The following is a 25,090-nucleotide window of genomic DNA, read 5'->3' as shown; positions in this document are numbered from 1 at the left end:
TTTATATCATTTATAGTATAAGTAAATGATATACCTTTGATTATATATAAGTATTTATATAGTTATATATACATAAATATAATATTATTATAATATATATAGATATATATTTATATCATAATTTTATATATATACATAAATATAATGTTAAATTTAATATATATAGATATATATTTATATCATTTACTTATATAAATAGGTAGATCTGCAGTTAAGCGGCATAAAGTAACTTTATTTTTTCACGGCGCTACTGCAGTTTCTCCCCCCCCCCCCTCCTCCCTCCTTTTTTTTTAATTACTGATTATGATAGAGAATTTTATGTTGATTAAGAATCGTATAAAAATATAAGTCTGAAAATCAACAAAAAGTGCTCTAATTTGCTGTTAACGTTTAAAAATTTACTCTAAAAAATGCTAATATTCGCCATTTTTTTCAAACTCGGTTATAGTTAAAATCCTTTTCAAAGATAAATTTAAAAAGCCTGGTTTCTATCAACTATGTAAAGCAAAACTGTTAAAAAATGCTGAACGCATCATTTTCTGATTTATCTTTGGTCTAAACCCTAACTCTGTCCCAAATCATGTACGCTTAATCTGCAATCCCAATTTTTCAGTCGATGTATGTACATTTAATTGCGCCAATCCCTATTTGTCAGTTGATTTATGTACATTTAAAAAGCATAATCTTAAGTTAATTTTGGAAAAATTATTTAAAAGTATGTAAAATATATTCATAAAAACATTTAACTTAATTATAATTTAATTTTGACGACAATAAAAACCGGATCGCGTAATTATAATAAGATTTTCTAAACGATTGATTTCAAAATGTAAACTTTGATGTAAAACGTAAAAATGGCGAATATAAGCGTTTATTAGTGTAATTTTTTAAACTTCAGCAGCGAATTAGAGCACTTTTTTTAATTTTCAGACCAATGTTTTTATTCGATTCTTAATCAGCATAAAATTCTCTATCATAATCAGCAATAAAAAAAAAAAAAGGGGAGGGGAGAAACTGCAGTAGCGCCTTTTTTCACTTGTTGTGAGACTTGCTCAAAGTGAAAAAACTTATTAATATAAGCATAAGGAATATTTTAACATACTTTTTATTTTTTTTATTGTTTAATAAACTGTTTGCCCCAACCAAACCCTCAGTCAATGCTGCAGCACTTCCTTGTAGCAGCGGGCTATAAGATAGTTGATGTAGCAGCACTCCCTCGTAGTTAAAAGAAAATTAAGTGGATCACATCAAAAGATCTTGTTTTAAATTTAACAGTTGCAGTTCAAAAACATGAAAAAGGAGAAAGTAATACAGATGTTGAGAGGTCCATAAAGCGATGGCTAATGCAAGCTCCTGACAGAAATGATGGTCGTGTAAAACGTGCCTTAAAAGTGTAAGCTAAAAATACTTGATAGTTTTGTTAGTTTTCTTTGATATTTTATATATTTTTCTTGAAATAAGTTTTTATTGTTACAATGTTTTTATTGTATTAGTCAAGCATTACAGACTACTATTACATACTCATTTTTTAAGTTTATTTTATATTTTGTTCCTTCGTTTACTTCACTTATTTTTATTTATTTTGGTTATAATTTTATACTTATTTTACGAGTTTGACCTGACATTTATTTTGCGTGACTGTGTTTAAATCATATGTTGGTTAAACATTGCCTTTTATTTATGCCAATAAGTGTAGAATCATAATTGTTCTCATCATCATTATCATCATTTGTTCAGTTTTTTAAAATATTTTTACATACATAAAAAGTGACACAATTGAGTTATTTGTTAGAATTCGATTGAATAATGATGTCAGCTTAACAATGTAATCAAGAACGAAAAAAACTAATAATGTAAAAGGTAAAATGAAGATAACACAATATTGTGAGTAATTAAGTTTTTTAATCTATAGATAAGTTGTAATATATAAATATATTGCTTTAATGTAAGTTTAGTGTTTTAATATCTATTAATTATTAGAAATTAAGTGCAAAACTGTTTAAATGACTTTAAAATTACCTGGCACATCCTCAGGAGAAAAAGATTGCAGTAAAATTTGAGGTCGAGTAGTATCAAGCGTTAGCACATGAAGACATCAAATAGTAATGATGATCTTCCTTTATGCTTTTGCTTTATTTCTTTGCAAGTTAAATGTGTTTAATGTATCGAAATCTTTTATTGAAATACAGAATGTTTATAGTTACATTTGTGTAGATCACTATGTGTTAATAGTTTTAAGATAATTGGAATATGTTATTTTCTTATGTGCAGCATTTCATTGAGAGTATTTTTTCGATTAATTATGTTATCTTGGAGTCAATGAGTTCTGATTTATTGGATAAACAACGTAAGATATTATTTTTATATTGCATCCCAAGAAATTTCATTAACATAGAAATTGATATATAAAATAAAAGAAAACAACAAACTTATCAAGTGTTATCACTTGATGAGTTTTTTGTTGTTGTTTTCTTTTATTTTTTATACTCTTTTTTTGTTTTTTGTTTTTTTTATAATATGTAAAAATATGTATTACTTAATTAATATATAAGAGATAAATCTATTACTTTATTATTTAATCTTATAACTAACTTTTATAGTTTATTTTACAATTGTTTTACTTTAAGGTATTTTGGTAACAATTTTATACTTATTTTACGATTTCTTCACTTTTGACTACTTTTGGGTGACTTGTTTATAATTACTAAATCTATCAGCTTGACAGGCAGAAAAATGTGGATATTGAAAAGTACCAAAGGTTAGTTCATGCAAGTATCAAATTGAACTGATGGTAGAAGTGTAATCGTTCGCTAACCTCAAACTTTTATATGTATGTTATATATTACATGTATTGTATTGCAAGGCAATTTTAATAAAATTAAAATATTTGGTAATATAAAACGAATTGCTACTGTGTATTTATAGTTTAAAATATCCCACATTCCATTTTATATCACTCATGCGACTTTTTTAGGTAGGCAAACATCACCCCGCTTTACCTTTTTCTTCCTGACTTGTTTTACTTGAAAATCTTTATGTTATAATCTTACATTTGTCTCCTAAAAGTCTCTAAGTTAAAATCTCTCGATTATTAAAGTTTTGGTTATTTATAAAAATAGCCACAAATGTTAAAAACAAACAAAATAAACCAATAGTAGCATAAAAAAAGGCAATGGCAAAGCATCGGCTAAACGCCGTTTGAAAAACGGCTGCCATGCATGGACCATGTCTTAAACGGTGAGCAAGACTTGGATTGGACTATGCTTGTCGGCCGATGGTGGGCCAGTAATGACGCCGATGGTAGGCCAAGCATGGCGATTTTGCTGGGAAGTCATCATTTTCAAAATTTTTAAAAGAAGAAAATTTTTAAATAATTATGAAAGCTAATTAATTAATTCCTATCTTATCCTATAATATTTTAATGCTGAACTTAATGCTGCTGCGGCTGCTCTTAATCATGCAAGCGTATTTAAAATGGAAATCCTGGCAGCCATTACAGCCAAGTTAATAACGAGAGTCACAATACTTTTTTTTTAAGAAAATGTGAACGATATTGTATGCACATGTCTAATTTTTGTATTTATGTTAAAAATTATTTAAAGTTTTACAGTTATACTTTTACTTGAAAGTTGCATTGCGGCAATATCTCTTTAACTTTAGTTTTTAGCATTTATTTAAGGTTTTATAAAGTTATAGCTTTTGCTTAAAAAAAAAAGTTAAAAACTGTTAATATAGTGGGCCTGGATGGCCAAAGTGATTAGCTCGCTGCGCATCACGGAGGTGCAAACCCTTTCGTTGGCAAATTTAATTTTTTTTTTTTAAACCTTTTCAAGTAATTTAAAATACAAAAAAAAAACATTTTTGAAGTTCTATAGATATTATATACAAAGCATATATAAAGATATTATATACTATAACAAACGAAAAGGATACAATTTAAAAAAAAGGTTAGAACTTCGCAAATAATCGAAACACCAGGAAAAGTTGATATCGCATATGTCATCAATATACTTTTCTTATTAATGTGCTGAGGTAAATACTCAAGTCTGCATGCTTGACGTGCATTAAAAGCGAAAAATTTCTTTCTAATAGGAAAAAAGATTTTACATTCAAACTTTTATTTTCTGTAAAATTAATTAACGAGGGGAGGGTTCAAATATGCTGCGGATAATCTGAAAAAAAATTTAATAAACACTTGATTGATACTTGATGAAGAATAAAAATTAATAAGCACGTTCTAGTTTTTTTTAACAGAAGTTTATAATTTTACAATAAGAAATTATAAAGTATTGAATATTAATCGTTAAAACTCAAAACAATGATCTTAAAGATTTTTATTTTCTACCACTTACTAAAATATATTGAAATAAAACGATTATATAAAGAATAAATATAAAAATGGTTGGTATGAAATAGGCTTACCATGACCTGTATTATACAGGTCTTTGTCCATTATGTAATAATTACCAAACGATCCTTTAGGAATTTTGATAATAATAAATTTATAAAGGCAGTATCAGATTTTAACTGGAACTTAATATTAGGAACGGTGAAGATATTAATGAATCTATGAACTTCCTTTTAAAACCACTTAACGCAATCCTCGATTGTCATGCCCCATACAAAAAACTTTTCTCAAACCAAATTAAACTCAAATCTAAACCTATGGAATTCTGAAATCAATTAATATAAAAAACAAACTCTATAAAAAATAAAAATCCCAACACAAAAATTAATCTATTCAATAAATTTAAATTATATAGAAATAAAATAAGCAATTTATTAAAGAGTTTTAAAAAGTCGTACTATATTTCCTTCTTTAACAATAACGTCAACAATACAAAAAACGCATGGAAAGGGATAAAAGAAATTATTAACATCAAACCTTCTTTGCCAAATAAGTCTTAGACTCAGATAGTGAGGCCATTGCTGACATATTCAACAAACACTTTTAAACTGTACAACGTCCACCATCAAGAAAAATTAGTTCCTCTAAAACTATTTTTTCTGATTATTTAAAAAACCCAAATTCTAGTTCCTTTTTCTTTAATCCAGTCACTGAAAACTAGGTATCTGACTTAATAAGAAGTCTGCAAAATGAGAAAAGTTTAGGTCTAAACAGTTTTCCCACACGTCTTCTTAAACTTACTGCTCACGTTATTTCTAAACCTCTTTGTACCATATTGAATAGTTCCTTTGAAAAAGGGCTTTTTCCGGATGTGTTTAAAATAGTCAAAGTCATTCCTCTCCATAAAAAGGGTTCTCAATTTGACCACAAAAATTATAGACCAATTTTTCTTTTTTCTTACTTAGGTAAAATATTTGAAAAAGCCATGCATATCAGACTTTACAACTTTTTTTGAAAAAAATCAAAGTCTTTACAATCACCAGTATGGTTTTCGTAGCAAACACTCCACAAATCATGCGCTTATTAATATAACTGAGTCAATTAGAAAAGCTCTTGACAGTAAACCTTTTGCGTGTGGTGTGTTCCTTAACTTAAATAAGGCATTTGATTCTGTTGATCACTTAATCCTCCTAAGTAAACAAGAACACTATGGAGTTAGAGATATTGCTCACCAATGGTTTTTATCATGTCTTTTTAATAGGTCACAGTTTGTCGCCATCAACGATGCTAAATCTTTGCCAATATTTTTCTCCACAGGTGTACCACAAGGATTTGTATAAGGTCTGCTGCTTTTCCCTATTTTTATAAATGATCTCAATGTCTTTAAAATTTTAAACTGCTTACCATTTTGCTGATGACACAAACTTACTTCTTACGAACAAATCATTAAAAAAATCAACAAACATATAAATCATGATTGATCCAATCTTCTTCAATGGCTACGATCTAACAAATTAAGTCATCATACCAGCAAAACTGAGCTTATCATTTTCAAATCAACTTAATCTAAAATCGCTAAACACCTAAACTTCAGACTGGCCAAAAAATCTTTCATGTAATTTCTTTAAAATATCTTGGAATCAAAATTGACTCAAATATATCCTTTTCCTCTCACCTTAAGGACTTAGCACTGAAACTATCTAGATCAAATGGGATGCTATCTAAAGTTCGACATTATGTCAACCATGAAACTCTGCTCAACATATACCATGTTATTTTTGGATCATATTTACGATATGCTTGTCAGGATTGGAGACAAAGCCAGACAAAAGCTTTTTTAAGAATATCTAATCTACAAAACAAGACATTTAAAATAATATACTTTCAACAATATTGTTCTAATTCTAATATCCTATACTTTCTATCCAAAATTCTGAAACTGTGTGATCTTGTTCATTTATTAGATTGTCTATTTGTCTGGAATAGCAAGCAAGTAAACCTCCCTCCCTCATTTTGTAATTTCTTTACCACTATAAAACGTTCTCGTTGTTATCTTTGATCTTATAGTAACCTTAAATTATCTATCCCAAATCATTCTTCGGTTAAGTACGGTCATAAATCAATCACAAACCAATGCGTAAAATCTTGGAATAAATTACCTCTTCACCTTAAATCACTAAACTCTATACACTATTACAACCCGTCTTCATGCTTTTTTTTTTTGGAGAGATACTGTTTGTAAAATGTTGGAATTATTGTGGGTCATTATTATTATTGCTTTTGTATTATTATATGTGATATAAATATTAAGACATTACTCTAAATGTGTGTATGTTTATGTGTATGTATGTATATGCATGTGTATATGTGTGTACATATGTATGCAGGTATGTGTTTATTTGTATATATGTATGTGTTTGCGTGTGTATGTGTGTATATATATGTATGTATATATGTGTGTATGTGTATGTATTTATGTATGTGTATATGGGTATGTATGTTGTATGTATATGTGTGTTTATATGTATATGTCTATGTGTGTGTGTGTATATGTATATGTGTGTATGTATATGTATGTATGTATATGTGTATATGTGTCTATATGTATGTATGTATATGTATACATATGTATATGTATGTGTGTGTATCTATATATATATATATATATATATATATATATATATATATATATATATATATATGTGTGTGTGTATTTTTTTTGTGTGTATGTGTGTATATATATATATATATATATATACATATATATATATATATATATATATATATATATATATATATATATATATATGTATATGTATATGTGTGTATACATGTATGTGTGTGTATGTATGTTTGTATATGTATATGTTTGTGTGTGTGCATATATATATATATATATATTTGTGTGTGTGTATGTGTGCATGTGTATATGTGTATATATGTGTGTATGTATATATATATATGTATGTGTATATATATATATATATATATATATGTATGTGTATATATATATATATATATATATATATATATATATATATATAAATGTGTGAGTGTATGTGTGTATATGTGTATGTGTTTATGTATATGTGTGTATGTGTATATATCTATATATATATGTATTTGTTCATGTGTGCGTATACATATATATATTTTTATATGGTATACATTTTTTGTAACAATGACTTTTACTATTATTATTATTACTATTATTATTGTTAAATTTAGAAAAATACTAGTGTTGTTCCTTTTTATTATTGTTTTATATCATTATATAAATATATTTCTAATAATTAGTACTATCATTCATATTTTATTATTAATAATATCAATTTAATTTGTATTTACTTTATATTATTATAATATTAGTTATTACTAATATTATTTTTATATTTTTACTAATATTCTTATTAACCTGTTATTATTACTAAAATTATTTTAATTTATAGTTATTATTTATTTTATTATTGTTGGTATTATTTTTGTGGTTAATATCGTTATATAAATTTTACAGTTACTATTTTTTCTTCCTTTTCTTACTATTATCGCCTTTTATCTGACTTTAATTTTCTTTTTATTATAATTATTTATTATAATTAAATTTGTTTACTTGAGATTAGTATCATTACTATTTGTAAATATCCTTGATTTAAGCTCTTTTATTCAGAATTAATTTGATTTGATTTGTAAAATATTTTTAAGTTTATTTCAAAATGTTTTTTAAATATTTTATATCGGTTGTAATGGTAGTAGTATTAGTAATGGTAGTAGTATTAGTAATGGTAGTAGTAGTAGTAGTAGTAGTAGTAGTAGTAGTAGTAGTAGTAGTAGTAGTAGTAGAAAATGCTGCAACAGGTTTTCCTGAATAAACTAAAGGTTATGGCAGCCTTATCTAATTTTATTTATACCAATATATAAAAATTTACATTGCTAAATAGTATGAAGCATAAGTTTGTACTTTATTGTTTTTACTTTTTTTTTAGTTATAATTTTGATACATAAGCGGATCCCAGTAACCATTGAACAGTTGGTAAGTAGTTGACCCCATCCTAATAACCAACTATTAGCTACAGTTGGACCAACAGTCGGCTATTTAGTTAGTACCGTGAAAAAAGCGTAACTTGTTTACCAAAACTTAGCCAACTGTTTTATAAACTGTTGGTACGATTAACGGCCCAACAGTAACAAAACGGTTGGCTAACAGTTGGTACCATTACCGGCCCAACTATATGATTTTTTTCGCAATTTTTTAAATTCGCTTTTGCACTTTAATTGAAAGTGCAAATATTATAAGTGTTTACAACTATCTTTACAACTTGACGTGATGGTGAAAAATGAATTGCATATTTGAAATCAAAAGAGAAATGCTATACAAAAAACAAATTGTTTGCTCGACACCAGAAAAAAAAAATTTTTTCTGTTGACCTGTGTAATACAGTAATAATCATTGTAATAATAACAGTAGTAATAACAATAACAACTGCAATTATAATAATAACAGTAGTAATTTTCAACAGTAACAATAATAAGAAACTAGCAGTAAGCAACCCCTAATCTGGGTTATGAGTAATTAAATCATTAATAACAAAAACACATTAATAACTTGATATATTATCTAAAAAATTAAATACAAATTTATCTATAAATAATATTTTAACTTTGCCTCTCTATCAGCAATGTCATTGCTAATAGTTAACGGCATAAAGACCACATTAACATCAGTTAAGTTCTTTTTAAAATCTGTCAAAACACAGGTACCAGAAAAAGAAAGTTAAGTAAAGCCTGCAAATACTTTAAAATAAAAATGAAAAAAAAGTATTATTAACATTATATTGTTGGTAGAATTAAGATAATAATATTACAGAAAACATAAAAAATAAAAAAATAGTTATAACAGCCTAGGTCTATCAACACAAAACACAGTAACAATATTGCGTAGCATAAAATATTTGTAAGCACACATGACTGTGTCTCCAGAGTAATTAAAAAAGAAAAGTTTATAAAAAGGCTAGACAACACAATGTAGTAACACTGGCATATAACACCACGACTTATTAAGATATTTTATCAAATAAAATACTTGGACTAAAAAGATTTTATTTATTACAATATTTGAACAATTGAGGGAAAATTATAGTTAAACAATTTGAACAATTATACCATTAAATAGCAAGCAACTCGTAAAATATTCCTTATAAATGGTCATTATCAATTGAGGTATTAAGAAATATGTAAGAGCTCAGTAATTACATAAGTTTTATTAATTCTCCCTCTGATCTAAGAGAGAGAGTGGGAGAGTAAGAAAGTGTTTCCAAAGCAGCATGTTAAAAAAAGTAAAAAAACACGCAATAAATAGTAGTAACTTGTTTTATTATGTTACCTGTGAACAAAATTATATTTACCTTGATTTCATTTCCAGCATTTCTTAATTAAGCTCCAGCTTCTCTCTAACTGTTGACTAATGATTTATAGAGTAAATTTCACATCATGATAAATTTACAAATTTAAAACCATGTTTCAACAGTAAACAAAGTAATGACAAAGGCAACTGAAAAAAAAAAATAAAAAGAACATAATTATGTTTGAAATTATAAAAAATTTAAAATCATTTATATTTAAAATTGTTATTAATTGTTACTATAAATAGTAAAATTCATACTTTGCTTTGTTCTAAATTGTCTAAATTAAAATCAAATTAACAGACATTAACACAACTTGACACTGAATTCTGGCAGGTAAGTTTTCTGCTTGCTGAGCAGCATTTTTTAGATTTCAACAATGATTAATTTTATCTTGCCTAGATCTATCTCTTTTACTTGACAACAACTATTTTCAAGTTGCCTGTTAGCATTTACATTAATAACATCTCTGAGCCTAATATTATCCATTTCAATTTCACTATTATCATTAAACATATTACCAGAAATATTACTGTTGTTACAACTGAATAATAAAAAAATGTAAAAGAATCTTACAAATTGTGATCTTTTCTAATCAAAGACTATATTTAAACTTAAGATTTATTGAAATCCATATCTTTTTTTGTTTATATGCATAAGTTGATTATCAAAAATATTAAACAGTATTTATTTACATCAATTATTTTAATTTAACAAAAAATCTAGATTACAATGCACAAATTTATTTAAGTGATCAACAAATTACTGACTGTAATTTGTTGATCACTTTCATATCAACAAATTACAGTCAGTTTTCCATGTTAAATAGATAGATATTTAATATAAATAAATCCAATATAAAATTAAAAAAATTAATAAATTTACTCAAATCAGTACAGGTATATTGTGTGAAGTGACTGAAAAACGCTTCTATTTTTTCCAATTGCACTAAAAAATAGCTTTCAGCTCTTTCCAATTGCACTAAAAAATAAAACAAAACTTGCTTAGCTTAGTTGCCTAGTTCTTAAGAATCTGAAAACAAAGAAGTAAAAAAACCAAGAACAAGCAAACATTTATTTATTAAAACTTCTATATTTAAACAAATTAAATTAAACAAAGAACAGCATCAATTCTTCTTTCCTGATAATCGATTTAGTAACAAGTTTAACCAGAATTTAAAGCAAAATAATTTCCGTAATCTACAAAATTAGTCTGGACGCTACGTGTAACTTTTTCTTGGAAATGAAGTGGACATTACAAAAACTACTTATATAGTTTAAGGTTGATATCTTGAATGAGAAAAACTTTACGTGCTTTTCTGAAAGTGCTTAAAGGGTCAAATTTGGGCCCTTATTTGGTACTGATGACGTCATGCTGATATATCTTTTTAAAATCAAACTAAAAATTTCATATTTACGTCAAACGTTAAATAACCTCTTGAGAAAACCTTATAATAAATAATAAAATCTTGAGAAAAACTTACGAGCGATTCTAAAAGTGCTTAAAGGGTCAAATTTGAGGCTTTACTTGGTACTGATGACGTCACGCTAATAATTTTTTCAAATTTCGTGAAAGAAAAAAAAAATAACCAAAAAGAATTTCGTGAACAGATTTTTAAAAGGGAAAATATTACAAGGGTCGAAGTTCTTAATTGATGACTTCATTTACATCAAGGATAAACACATTTTCGGTTTTTTGCATGCGCGTATGTGTGTGTGTGTGCGGGTATATATATATATATATATATATATATATATATATATATATATATATATATATATATATATATATATATATATATATATATATCATAAGTAAATATTAAATCAGTTTCAGAAAATCCTGAACTTGCATCGGAATCAGTCAAATAATATTCTGTTAAAGTGTCGTCCCAATCATTTGTGTTTTCACAAGACAAACAGTTGCACAAACCCTTACAAGCCAATCCATGTGATTGACAAAGACAAACCAGTGTTTCACATTTTGAATTTTTACACGCACAGGAAATTAACTGCAAAACGTCTTTTGGAGCAGGTGGAATGAGCATCCATTCAATCTCAAGTTGATCGCCAATTTCTCGCCATTCATATCCATTGGGTTTTGGAATATTAGGATTTGCCTCTAGTAATCGTTTGACAATTGCTGTTACATATGAAACTCTCTTGCAATGACAAATTAGAGCATCCCTAGTAGGTGGAAGCTTTTGGGGTTCCGGAGCTTCTTTCTTGGCAATAAACTTGAGGTATCTTCCTTCGTTTGTATCACTGCATTTCAACCCATATAATTGGCATATAAACTTTTCTATTTGGTCGAAATGGGTTGCATCAAAGGTAAAGGAGTCCCCAACCTTGGAAAAAATTGACTTGTACTTTTCAGATTGTCTCATTAGTTTGAAGAATTTTGACTTGCCAATCCCGTTAAATGCACTTGTGTAATCACTCCCGCTAAATGCATGAAGAGCAGGAAGAGCTTTGAGATTTATATCAAGAGTCCGCCTTTCAGAAGAAACGCCAATATCCACAAATAAGTGTATTTCAAGTTGGTTTTGGAAGTACAAAGCGTAAATAGCAATATCTGTGTCAACCGTGTGAATGCAAACGGTTTCGAAACCAACAGATGCAGCGTGTTTAGAGCACAAGAATACTTTTGTATCAGCCTCTTCTTGAGTTGTATGCAGTGATACAACTTCCTCGCTTGAAACCTTTATGTATAATATAATTTTATAAGATACGCTACAAAAACAGAAATAACTTATACCACGTAAATAAATAAAACAAAGTAATAATTTTTATTACTTATATAATAATATTTCTGAGAGACCAAGACTCTTGGAGGCGATGAGTTAATAGAAGAAAGATAGCTAATAGCGTGGATGTCTTCTGATATCCTTTTAGGTGTAATTAGGTAGTTAAACCCAGTCCAGCTTGGGATATCACTAGAAAAATGATATAGTAAGGTCCAAAAGAAATCCAGCTTCTCTGAAACTACCAGTAAATTACTGTCTTTTGATAACGCGTTTGTTTGACGTAGGTAATCTGGTTCTTCTCGATTATGCTTTACGTACAGAGGCAACTCTTTCTCAATTGCTTTAATAGAAATGTTTTTGCATTGCATTTTGTGCAAGAAATGTTTCTAAATAATTTACTTTATAATAAGAAATTCCATGTCCTAATTTACTTAGCTATTTCACTAACTCTTTTGATCCAGTTTTTTGTTTGGTAATTAACCCTAATAACACGTGTTACGTTATAAATAACATTTTCACAAAGAGAGTTTATTTTGACAATTCCACTTTTACTAACTCTAGCACAAAATAGAATTTTTGCAAAAAGTTGATGCAGAAGAGGTGGAATTTCAGTTTTAACTCTTTAAATAATGTCTCTCCTAATGAAGACGAAATACTAAAATTTTTAGTATTTCGTCTTCATTAGGAGGCCATTTAAAGTATGTTTTTTTTATAGACAAAACCTCGCTGCGAATCTCTTTTGCGACATGATCGATAAGCTGTTCAATCGGTTTTTGATTATTCGTTTTTTTCTAGACTTTCAATTGTTTTTAAAAAAACTTCAATGATTTTTTCCTTCTCAATAGTATCGTTATAAAAGAAAGAATAGCCGTAATTTGGTGACCACAACTGAACAGACCCGCCGAATTCTGCAACTACAGCATCCTGTAAAGTCCTATTATCTGGAATCTTTGTTCTATCTGTGCAGTTTTCTTTGTAAAAATCTAATAGCTTACTTGTATGAATAATCTCTAAGTTGTCTAATACGTGTTCTTTCACATAGTCGAAGAGCAAACGCATAATTGCATCTTCTGTTGTAATAAAAGGAGTTTTTTGGGGTCTTGTGTATTTAAAGTAACAAGACCGATGATAATAAAACTCTAAGGAAATTATAGGTTGCCATTCTGTGCCTGATATACTAGCCATGAGTCGTGGGTTGTCAGCTTTACTTACAGCGTTTTCTTTTAACATGTTTGCTGCACAATTATTGCGGATAACTTTCCGTTATGCATTTTGTGAGCGTTTCATATCCGTTTCTATATTCATTAGTCTTTTTGCAATAGCAAATGCAACATTCTTCATCCGCAATAATTTTTCCTAAAACAAGGGAATTATTTTAACGTTGAAGTAGTATATAAAACAATGAAAAACGTGAAAACTGAGGGTAATATTATTTGTTTTGCAATTCCCACCCAAAGGTTTTTTAATTTACCTGATCTATCTTTTTTCCGAGCTGTGATTCTGCGCTTAGATGAGGATACATTATTCACGCCTACATTCTCGTTGACTTTTTCTGCTCTACTTTTCCGATGTTGTAGAATGTTTAATGTTTTTATATTTACATACTTATCGTAACATCTTTGATGGAACAAAGAGAGTTGTTGGCACGTATCAGGTAGAATGTTTATGATTTTAAAGTCATTTCGAATTTGGCTATAGTAAAAAAAAATATTATTATCAAATCCATGCTATTTATTGTTTTTTCCGTACCATTGTTTTAGGCATATATAGTTGGACATTTAGTTTGTGACGTACCAAGCATTCTTCTCTTTCGCAAGCGCATTTTCAGTAAAGCCCCGCAGTTTTATTATTATGGGCAACTTCTCCTTGATGAAGTATGCAAGCATTTTTAAATTCTTTTTTAGGAACTAGATTAAGATGCTGTGTTTTTTTGCTACCGGCCATTATTTACTTTAATATTAATAAATAAATAAAAAGAAAAAAAACATGTTTTTTTAGTAAACAGTTTTTGAAAAGTAAACATTTTTTAACGTAAACAAATAACGGGAACAAATTTTCTTTTTTAGATTCATTAAATTACAACTATTTTATTATTTTAACACAATATTAAAAAACAATTATAATAAAATTTGTTTTTGAAAAAGGTTTATGAAATTTTGATTAAACATACTTGAATAATTATATTTAAAACATTTAATTTTACATATTATCCATTCCCTGTTAATAATTTGTAAAAAATAAATCAATGCTTTGCGGTATTCGATTTGTAAACAACATGGCGGATAATTTATACTTGAAATCCTATCAATAAGTTGCATTTATTTTTATCTCTAACTAAAGTTATAAGCAGTTTCCAAGTGGCACGTAAAAATTTTTAAACTTCTTAAGTTACAAGGAACAAGTCTATATAAAAATTAAAATGTCCACTCAAAATGTTTAGTTTTCCTTTTTTTTTTACATGTAGCGACCAGACTAAATCTACAAATTTAATTACATGCGTTTGTTGTTTAAAAAATCATAAATCTCCTTATTGTAACTTAGTAACTCATGTTTTAGCTAGGAAAAAATATTTTGATTGAAAAAAAATGTTGCTTTCGTTGCCTACGCGAAAGTCACTCGAGTAAAAATTGTAGATCAAATTTTCGATGCTTTAAGTGTGACAAGCCTCACCATATATCTATTTGTGATAGTTTTATAGAGAATAATAAATTTGATAATAGCTCTAAAACAGGACAGTTAACAGCTGTTGCTGAGGTTTCTTTTAAATTTAATCAACGTGTTTAACTACAGACAGCCTGGGTAAAAGTCAAAAATAATAAGTCCCAATTTAATTATTGTTGTCTTCTCTTTGATAACTGTTCCCAATTAAGTTACATTACGCCTTCATTATGTAAAAAATTAAATTTAAGAACAATAGATTAAAGAAATTAATATCAAAACTTTCGGAAATAATAATACAAATGAAATTTTAGATAGAGTTTAAGTTTATGTTCAAGGTAATGACGGGGTTGATATTAAAATGATTTGTTTTGTAAAAGAAATTTGTTTTCCTTTAAATGACCAGTATATAGAAGCTGCGTGTAAAAATTATAATCATTTAAAGTACTTAAAATTAGCAGATTATCATTGAGATAATAAATATTTAGAAGTTGATATTTTAATAGGTGCCGATTACTATTGGTCAATAATTGAAAATAAGATAATAAGAGGGTTTGAAGGCCCAATTGCAATAAAATCTATGGTATGATACTTAGTCAGTGATCTTATCACGGTTAAGAGTAATAATAAAGTAGATTGTTCTGTTCTGTCTTCACATGTTTTAGAAGTCGAAGCAGAATTATATAATGATAAAAAGTTTTTGAAAGAAAAGCTTTTAACTATTTGGAATAAAAGCAAAGATAATATTAGTGATAATCTAGTTGTCGAACATTTTCGCTAAAGCATTAAATTTGAAAATAATAAGTATACTGTAGAACTGCCCTTTAAGGAGAATAATCCTTTGTTACGCGATAATTATAATTTATGTTTAAAGAGATTCAAATCATTAGAGAAAAATTTTTTAAATGATGCAAAATTATTTGATTTATATAATGATATTATATAAGAACAGTTATTAAATGGAACAGTAGAGCAAGTTTTTAGTAATAAATATAAGGTCGGACTTGTTCATTATTTACCTCATAGACCAGTTATAAGAGAAGATAAAGTTACAACTAAGATGCGCATGGTATTTGATGCGAGTGCGACAAACTCAGGTCCCTCGCTAAATGATTGTTTATATTCAGGTCCTATTTAACAACCCTACTATATGGAGTTTTGATACGTTTTCGTGTAAAATAAGATAGCATTTATTGCAGATATTAAAAAAGCCTTTTTGAACATTTCAATATCTGAGAAACATCGCAATTTCATACGATTTTTGTGGTATGAAAATGTTAATAATTTGGATATAAAAAATTTAAAAGATCATAAATTAGTAACATATAGATTATGTCGTGTTTTATTTGGAGTCACTTCCTCTCCTTTTCTTCTTTCAGCAACTTAAATTAGCCATGCGGAGCGTTATTTAAGTTCTGATCCAATATTTGTAAGTTGACTCCAAAATTCTATTCACGTTGACGATTTGAGTTTTTGCTCTGATTCTGTAATTGAATATTTTAAGTTTTAAGAAAAATGTCGTTCCCGGCTAGGTGAAGCTGGTTTAAATTTAAGAAAATTTGAATCTAATTCGGTCGAGTTAGATAAGTTATTAAATGAAAGGAATTTTCAGAGTCAAAATATTTCTAAAGTGTTAGGCTTAATATGGAACAAGAAATTAGATTTATTTATTATTTCGTTTTTTGAGTTATTTAAGATTGCCGTCCCTTTTCCAACAAAAAGAGACGTGCTAAGTTTTACAGCAAGTTTTTTCGATCCCGTGGGACTAATAAACCCAGTAATTGTGCGTTTAAAAATATTATTTCAACAAATTCGTATATCTAAAATAGGATGGGATTATAAAATTAATAAAAATTTATTAAAATTATGGCAAGATATTTATAAGGATTTAGGTTCTGTACAGTCGATCTGTGCACCTAGATGTTATTTTTTTTCGAAATCAAGTGCAAGTTGCACGCGATATGAACTTTAAGGTTTTAGTGATTCTAGTTTAAAAGCCTTTGGGTGTTGTAAATATTTAAGATGTATTTTTAATAAGAACGAACAGTGTTCCTCTCTTGTTACCTCAAAATCTAGATTAGCCTCGCTAAGTAAATGTACAATACCTCGATTAGAATTAAAAAGTTGCTTACTGCTTGCAACACTTATGTCTAAAGTAGTTAAGAAACTTTAATCAATTATTCTTATTTCTAAAATTAAATTACTTTCAGATTCTTTTATTTGGTTACATTGGATAAAAAGTATAATAAAATTTATGAAACATTTATTCAAAACCGTCTTAAAAAAGATAGAGATTTATTTTCCTTTTCCTTTTGGGTTTCTTTTTTTTTCTTTTTTTTTTTTTAAACATCTTTGCTTCAAACAAGGCTACAAGCAACCACTAATTATAGTTGTAAGTTACTGGAAGAGAAAAGATGAAGATAATAGAGCAAGATAACGATTGACGGACGGCTTAAAGGATTGCAAATTAAATGAATCAGGAAAGCATGATGAAGGAAGCGAATTCCAAAGAGCTGATGTTCGAGGAAAAAAACTAGATGAATAAGCATTTTTGGAGCACTTAGGAACAGTCACAGAAAAAGGATGACACTTAATTAAATGACGAGTAACACAAGAATGAATTTTAGTATATGGCACAAGAGACACTAGCTCTTTAGATCAGTGCCCATAATAGTAATTGTAGAAAAGAGAAAGAGAAGCAAATCTGCGACGATGTGATAATGGTTGGAGGTTGGCTGCAAGAGCAGGTCCAACTATGTTTACAATGCGTTTTCGCACCTTTCTCTAAAAGAGAAAGGGCATCATTAGAAGATCCACCCCAGATATGGCAACAGTATTCCATACAAGGCCTGATTTGAGATTTATAGAGATAGAGAATAGAATCCGAAGTAAGAAAGTTACGAGCTCGATAAAGAGATGCATCCTTAGCAGATGCTAATTTTGCAATGGGTTTAATATATGGTTTTCAAGAAAGCTTGGAAGTAAGAGTTATTCCTAGAAGATGAAAAGTAGATGACTCATCAAGTACATCACCGTTAATAAATATAGGAAGAACTAAATTATTGCGATAACGATTGGCTGAAAAAAATTGAATTTAATCTGTATTGAAGTTCACTAGCCACTGTAAACCTTTCAAGCTCAAACGCCCCCTCCAAGCAATCAGAGAGTGTTGGTTTCTTATCACGAAATGAATAAATGGTAGAACCTTGAGGAACCCCTGAAGTTACAGAATAAGAAGATGAGTGCTGTCCATCGAGGACAACTTTTATGCTACGATTGGAAAAGAAGAACTCAATAATCTCAAAGATGTTGCCAGATACACCATAAGAAGAAAGCTTATGGAGAAGACCAGCATGCCAAACTTTATCAAAAGCTTTTGAAATGTCAAGAGCGATGGCCTTAATCTCTTCACCTTCATCTAACGCACGATAAACTTATCAGTTATTACTATTAGCAAATCAGCTGCAGAACGAGAAGATCGAAATCCATATTGATGGTCAGAAAGTAAGTTATTAGATTCAAGATAAGAAATTAAGTGTTTGTTAATTAAAGATTCAAAAACTTTGCTTATGATAGGAAGAAGACTAATGGGACGGTAATTAGGCGAATTAGATCGCTCTCCAGATTTTTTGAAGATAGGGATAACAGATGCCGCTTTCCAGCAGGCTGGAAAATAAGACTCTGATAAGCACTTGTTGAATAGTTTTGAGAGTATAGACGACAGCTCCGGTGAACACTTCTGCAAGACAATTACCTTCTCTACTCGACTTATATCTTGTTTCTGATCCTAGTCATTGCTCAGTTTCTCCACATTCACCCTTACGTTCTTCTGATCACAGTTTGATCTCTCTAAAACTAATATCTTGTTCTTCTTCATCACCTGAATTCCCCCATCATTGTACATCTTACAACTACATTAAAACTTGTTTCTCCGCGCAGCGGCCTTGTTCGTCAAGGTTCGTGTTTCGGAGATAGAGAGTTAAAAGAGGGTTATAACCATAAGTAGCCTCCTCATCTGTAGTGGCCTTCTTTGCCTTGGGGTGGTGAATTATTAAAAAAAAAATAAAAAAAAAAAAAAGCTGACTGGGATTCTTTCCGTGATTTTCTTGGTGAAGGCCCTTGGGAACACTCCGGAGAACACTTCTGCAAGACAATAACAGGTATGTTGTCCGGGCCACAAGCTGTAGAAGAGTCAAGGCAGAAAATTACTTTAGATACAGGTAGAACGCAACTAGTGGAATCAAAAGATGATATTAATGAAAAGTTTTTAGCAAACAGTTCAGCTTTGTCTTTAAGTGAGGTGACAAAGTCTGAACCATACAAGAGAGGTGGAACTAAAGATTTGCCCTTATTATTAATACTATTAAAGATAAATCAGAAGTCATGAGAGCCTAATATTTGGGATGAGATACGAGATTTCATGACATGACAATAGCGGGCTTTGGCGTAAGACAAAATCTTTCTACAATGGTTTCTAGCAGTAATAAACAGACGTTTGTTTTCTGGAGAATTGTTTTGCTGATAAATATGGAAGTAACGATTTCGATTGGCAATCGCAGCAGCACAGTGTGAGAAAAACCACGGAAGAGAGTGAGGCTTGACCTGGAATTGTTGAGAGGGATCAAAAGATTCTATGCCAGCCTGAATCCACGAAGTTATGTAAGATGCGCATTTGTCGACAGGAAGACAAAAGATTTCTACCCAAGGGCCATCATAAAAAAAATCACGGAAAAAATCTCAGTCGGCTTTACTGTAGTTGTAAGAGGTTCGATAATAGGGGGATTCAGGTTATGAAGAAGAGTGAGATATTAATTTTAGAGAGATCAAACTGTGATCAGAAACACCTAAGGGTGAATGTGGAGAAACTGAGCACTGACTAGGATTAGAAACAAGACATAAGTCGAGTAGAGAAGGTAAATGATTCAGGTTGTCTTGAAAGCGAATTGGAAAGTTGACTATTGTAGTTAGAGATTGAGAAGGGCAAAAGTTGTGGGCTTTGATGCCTGCAGAATCACTGACACTAGAGCCAAGCCATTCAGAGTAGTGAGCATTAAAGTCACTGACAACAACTATATTAGCTGATGGATAAAGAGAGAGGGCTTCGTCAATATGATCAGAAATAACATTAACAAGAGCGTAGTCTTGAGATGAAGGAGAGCATTATAGAACAAAGAGAAAGGCGATAGAGTAAAGCGGTGCTAAACGAAAGCACATAAAAGAATAGCCTGTGGATTCAAACCTAGTTTTACGACAAATGGGTGAATTTTACGAATGTAAATGCCCAGGCCAAGCATGTGACTATTTGAGTCTTCACGAATTAAAGGAAGATAACCATCAACTCTAAGATCGCAAGATAAGACAGCTGATCTCAAATTAGTCTCATAAAGAGCAAGTAGGTCTAGTAAACTTTGCCAGAGATAAGACTTAACGGAGGCAAAGTTACTTCAAAGACCACGAATATTAGTGAATGATAGATTTAGAAAACTTGGTGATGATGATGGTTTTTTGTGTTTTATAGTTTTTGATACTTTATTCATTTTTAAATTTGATTGAAGAACTTGACTCAAAGCGTAGATAGTAATCATAACTCTGTTTAATAGCCCAAGCAATTGCCTCATTACTACTAATAAACCCTAAGCCGTAAAAAAGGGCTCCAAATGTGGCCTCCGCAATGCACACCAAAAGTACAAACAGGGACATCTTCCATGCACAACATGGCACTGTTAGTACTCTGATATTTTTCAGCTGTTGATGGAATCAGCCTGTCTGAGAGCTACCACAGAGTTTGGGAAACCTGACTACCAGCGGGCCTCAGAACAATAAAACTGAGTTTCAGAGCTGGACCCTTATTAGGAGATTATAGAATGAGTTGCCTAGTCATAAAAACGAGACACAAGCAAAACCAATGCATTAAGTCAAGAAGATCCAGCATTCAACATCCTAAACTGAAAAAAATGTTTTAAAAATACATCTGCGCCAGCCAAATAGATGAAGAAGGGATGCGAGGCTGGTCAACAGATAGGATCTGTTTACCCTTTAAGTTTTTGCCTAGGTGGCCTTTTACGAGACAGTAGCCGGATGCATTTAACATCTGCCCAAGTTGAGTTTTTTTATCGAAACACCATCTCTGGCCTTTACTCAACCAAGAACCCCAAGGCTGGGGGTGTTTTAAGTTGGAGTTGGCATCTCCTCTCCTTTGCCTAAAAAGGTGTTTCCTACAAGGCAGCAGGACATGAAGCAGATTGTACTGGGTTACATGTTACCAGTAGTAGGATAACCTGACCTGTTCTGATATATTATATATAATAAAAACATGTATAATTTATGTGAAAAGTTCAAAACTACATGTCTACCCCAAAAATCAGCAATACCAACCCTAGGTATCCAAAATATACTAGGGTACTGGACACCTATGCGCACCAAGACTATATATGTATATATATATATGTATACTTTATAATTTATAAAGTATACATATATATATAATATATATGTATAATTGGTTTCAATACATATATAAAAATAAAACCGATATATAAAAAAAACTAAGCAAAAATGACAATTGTATACATACGAAATAATAATTTTAAAGGGAAAAAATATACCATTTTACGTTAGAAACAGAAAACATATTTTTCTTGAGATAAAATAAAAATATTAAAATACTTTTGTAAAAAAAAATACAAAAAACTAACAGTTTTACAATAAGCTGTCAGGACCCAACGATACTAGTCATGATAACTATGTTCCACACCCGACTATATCCAATATTGTTCTAAATTTGGCCTCTTTTCTTTAATGAATAATAGTAAACGGCAGAAAATTAATTGATTTAAAATTTTAGCCTTTTGGTTAACAATTTACAATACCAATTTCAATGTGGGTGATTGCAACCAAGGAGTTTTCCCATTTCAAGACTGCAAAAGTTATTCCAATTTTGAAAGAAGGAGACTGATTCAATATCTGTGACTATTGCTATATATATATATATAATAAATCTGTGAATATCGTTATATATAAGTATAAAAGATAAATATATTATATCTATCTTTCCTACTTTTTTAAAAATCTTAGAACGTATTACGTACAATAGAGTATACATATATCTTTCATATAACAATCAGTTTATTTAAAAAAAAAAAATTTCACTGAACATGCAATCATCCAATTTGTACTTGCAATCATCCTATTTGTATTTGCAAAGATCCCAATTTACAATAGGTGCTTTATTGATTTGTCGAAAGTTTTTGATACTATTGACCATCAAATCCTGCTCGAAAAATTAAAAATATTACGGAATACTCTATATAACTAAAAAATGGCTTCGAAGTTACTTATCAAACCGCAAACAATTTTTTTTATTAATAACTATAACCAAAGACATCTTTTAAATATTTCCTGTGGTGTTCCTCAAGGTTCTATCTTAGGGCCACTTTTGTTCTTAATCTATTTAAATGACCTAAATAAACTTAATGAGTATCATGTTTGCCAACGACATCAACATATTTCTGACTAATAATGACATATCCTAACTCTTTTCTACAATGAATGATGAACTTAAAAATATATCTACTTGCTTCAAATGTAACAAATTAACTCTTAATATTAATAAAACCGATTTGATTATTTTCCATTTGAACTCTAAAATACGCTATTTCCACCAAAATTTGCCCAAAATATTTATTGACGAAGTCAAAAGAGATTTTTGTTACTAAATTTTTGGGAGTGGTTCTCGACGAGAACGTTACCTGGAAGCTGCATATTGATTATGTTTGCTCAAAAATATCTAAAAGTAACGGAGCCTTGTATAAATTCCAGATCATATTAAACAAAAAAGTCTTAACCCAACTTTATTACTCATTTTTTCACACCTATATAAATTATGTTAAAATAGCTTAGGGAAGCACCAAAAAAAGTTACAATGCCTTTATCGTCGTCAAAAGCATGCGATCCGATTGATTAATTTTGCGGATCGTTTTACTCATTCCAAACGATTATTTATGGCAATGAAAGTATTTAATATTCACAAGTTCAATGTTTTTAACATTTTATGCTTTATTTACATGTGGAAAAACAATTTAACTTTACCTATTTTTAAAATTTTTTTTTCTCTTAACTCAATGTTTGCTTATAATAATTTAAATAAAAATTAAAAATTTAAATAAAAATTTTGTATATGTACCAATTCGCAGAATAAAGTTTAACAAACTTTGCGTTACATTTTGATAATCATATCTTTGGAATAAAGTTTTCATACCTAATTTTAATATATTCGATACTTTTCCGATCTTTAAAAGTAAACTTAAAACTTTATTTTATCTATTGATTTATTTAAATACTTTTTATAACACGTATTTGTCTTTTTAATTGTAAGACTGGCTTATTTCCTCTTTCCTATCATAAAGAGATGTCTTACTGTATTTTCTTTTTACATAGGGGAACCTGTTGTACCTTTGACCACTTTTTGCTTTAAGGCGTTTTTTGCGTAGCCTATTGAGTAAATCCAAACCATTCAAACTTTATAATATTCTCTTATATTTTGCCCAAAAATTATACTTAGAACTTTTTTTTCATTTGACCAAGAAATATCTTTTTCCCGCGTTTTAAAAAAAGAAGTCTATTGGTCAAAGGTACAACACGTACGTTGTACCTTTGACCGATGCGCGTTGTTCCTTTGACCAAAATGTTATTATTAAAAAATCATGCAATGTTTGAACCCTTTTTAATATTTTAGCTTGTTATATATTATATAGAAACTTTTGGTCCATCTTATATCAATAAAAAAAATCTAATTATTTTGTAATCAATCCTAATTGTCTAAAAAAAAACTAGAAAAATCAATCCTTACAATCTTGCAAAGACTTGTCTATTAAAGTTACGATACTCAGTATTACTAATTTTTTTCAATAAAATCAGTTATTATAACTATTTAGATAAAGTCACATATTTTCTTTCGTTAGATGCTACTTACATGAAATAATTAGGATTAAGGTCCAAAACTTTAAACGCGATTTAATTGTACAAAACATATTTTCTAATATATACAGTTATTTTTATTATTTTAGATAAGAAAAGAGCAAAAATATATTTTTATGTTAGCTTATGTTAGCTGGCGGTCTATATTCATTTACATATGATCATAATGCTTTTTATAGAATATCTTAATGATTTTTATATATATCTTAATGATGACAACAAAAAATACAATGATAAAAGAGTAAAATATATTAACTATTGCAAATAGTCAGATCAACATCAAACATAAGATACTGACGCTTAGATGAACCATGACCAATACTTGGTGGTGGAAGTTTCATAATAATATCCTTAAGTTCCAAATCATAAAGATTGTCATCTTCTCTTATAAACTTGTTACAAAAGTCTCCTGATTTCTTAAGATACTTAATTTTGTAAACTATACCAACAACTTCTAAAACTTCTGCTACATAAAATCTAGAGCATTTCTTTCCAGCCAACTTGACAATTAAAAAATCTCCAGAAACAATTTCACTTTCATTATCAAGTATATTTACTCCAAAATCAATTTCATTAGAGCTTTCATCATTTAAACATATGTCAGACTGACTAAAAATAATCTGCTTTGCCATTTTTTTTCTTTTGCTTGAAGAGGTCTTTTTAAATTGTTGGTTATTAGATTTTGAATCTAGAATAACTTTAATTTCAGGGGTATCAGTTAAAATACATGATTTTCTATTACGTCTTTTTGAAGTATTTGTTTTTCTTAATTTGGCTTTAGGATGAGGTCGTATTATCTCAGGTGAAACAATTGATCTTGATGGTAAACTCACAGTAGGGATTTCCCCTAAAACAATAGATGACGTTGATGGTACACTGGATGGAGCAGTTTTAACATCAATAATCTCATTAGAAAGGCAAGCTTCAGTATTCACTATTGGCCTATCAGTAACATTTGCAGCT

This window comes from Hydra vulgaris, chromosome 04, assembly GCF_038396675.1.
Source record: "Hydra vulgaris chromosome 04, alternate assembly HydraT2T_AEP".
NCBI classification, from domain to species: domain Eukaryota; kingdom Metazoa; phylum Cnidaria; class Hydrozoa; order Anthoathecata; family Hydridae; genus Hydra; species Hydra vulgaris.
The sequence above is the reverse complement of the archived record's forward strand: the minus strand, read 5'-3'. Positions refer to the sequence as shown.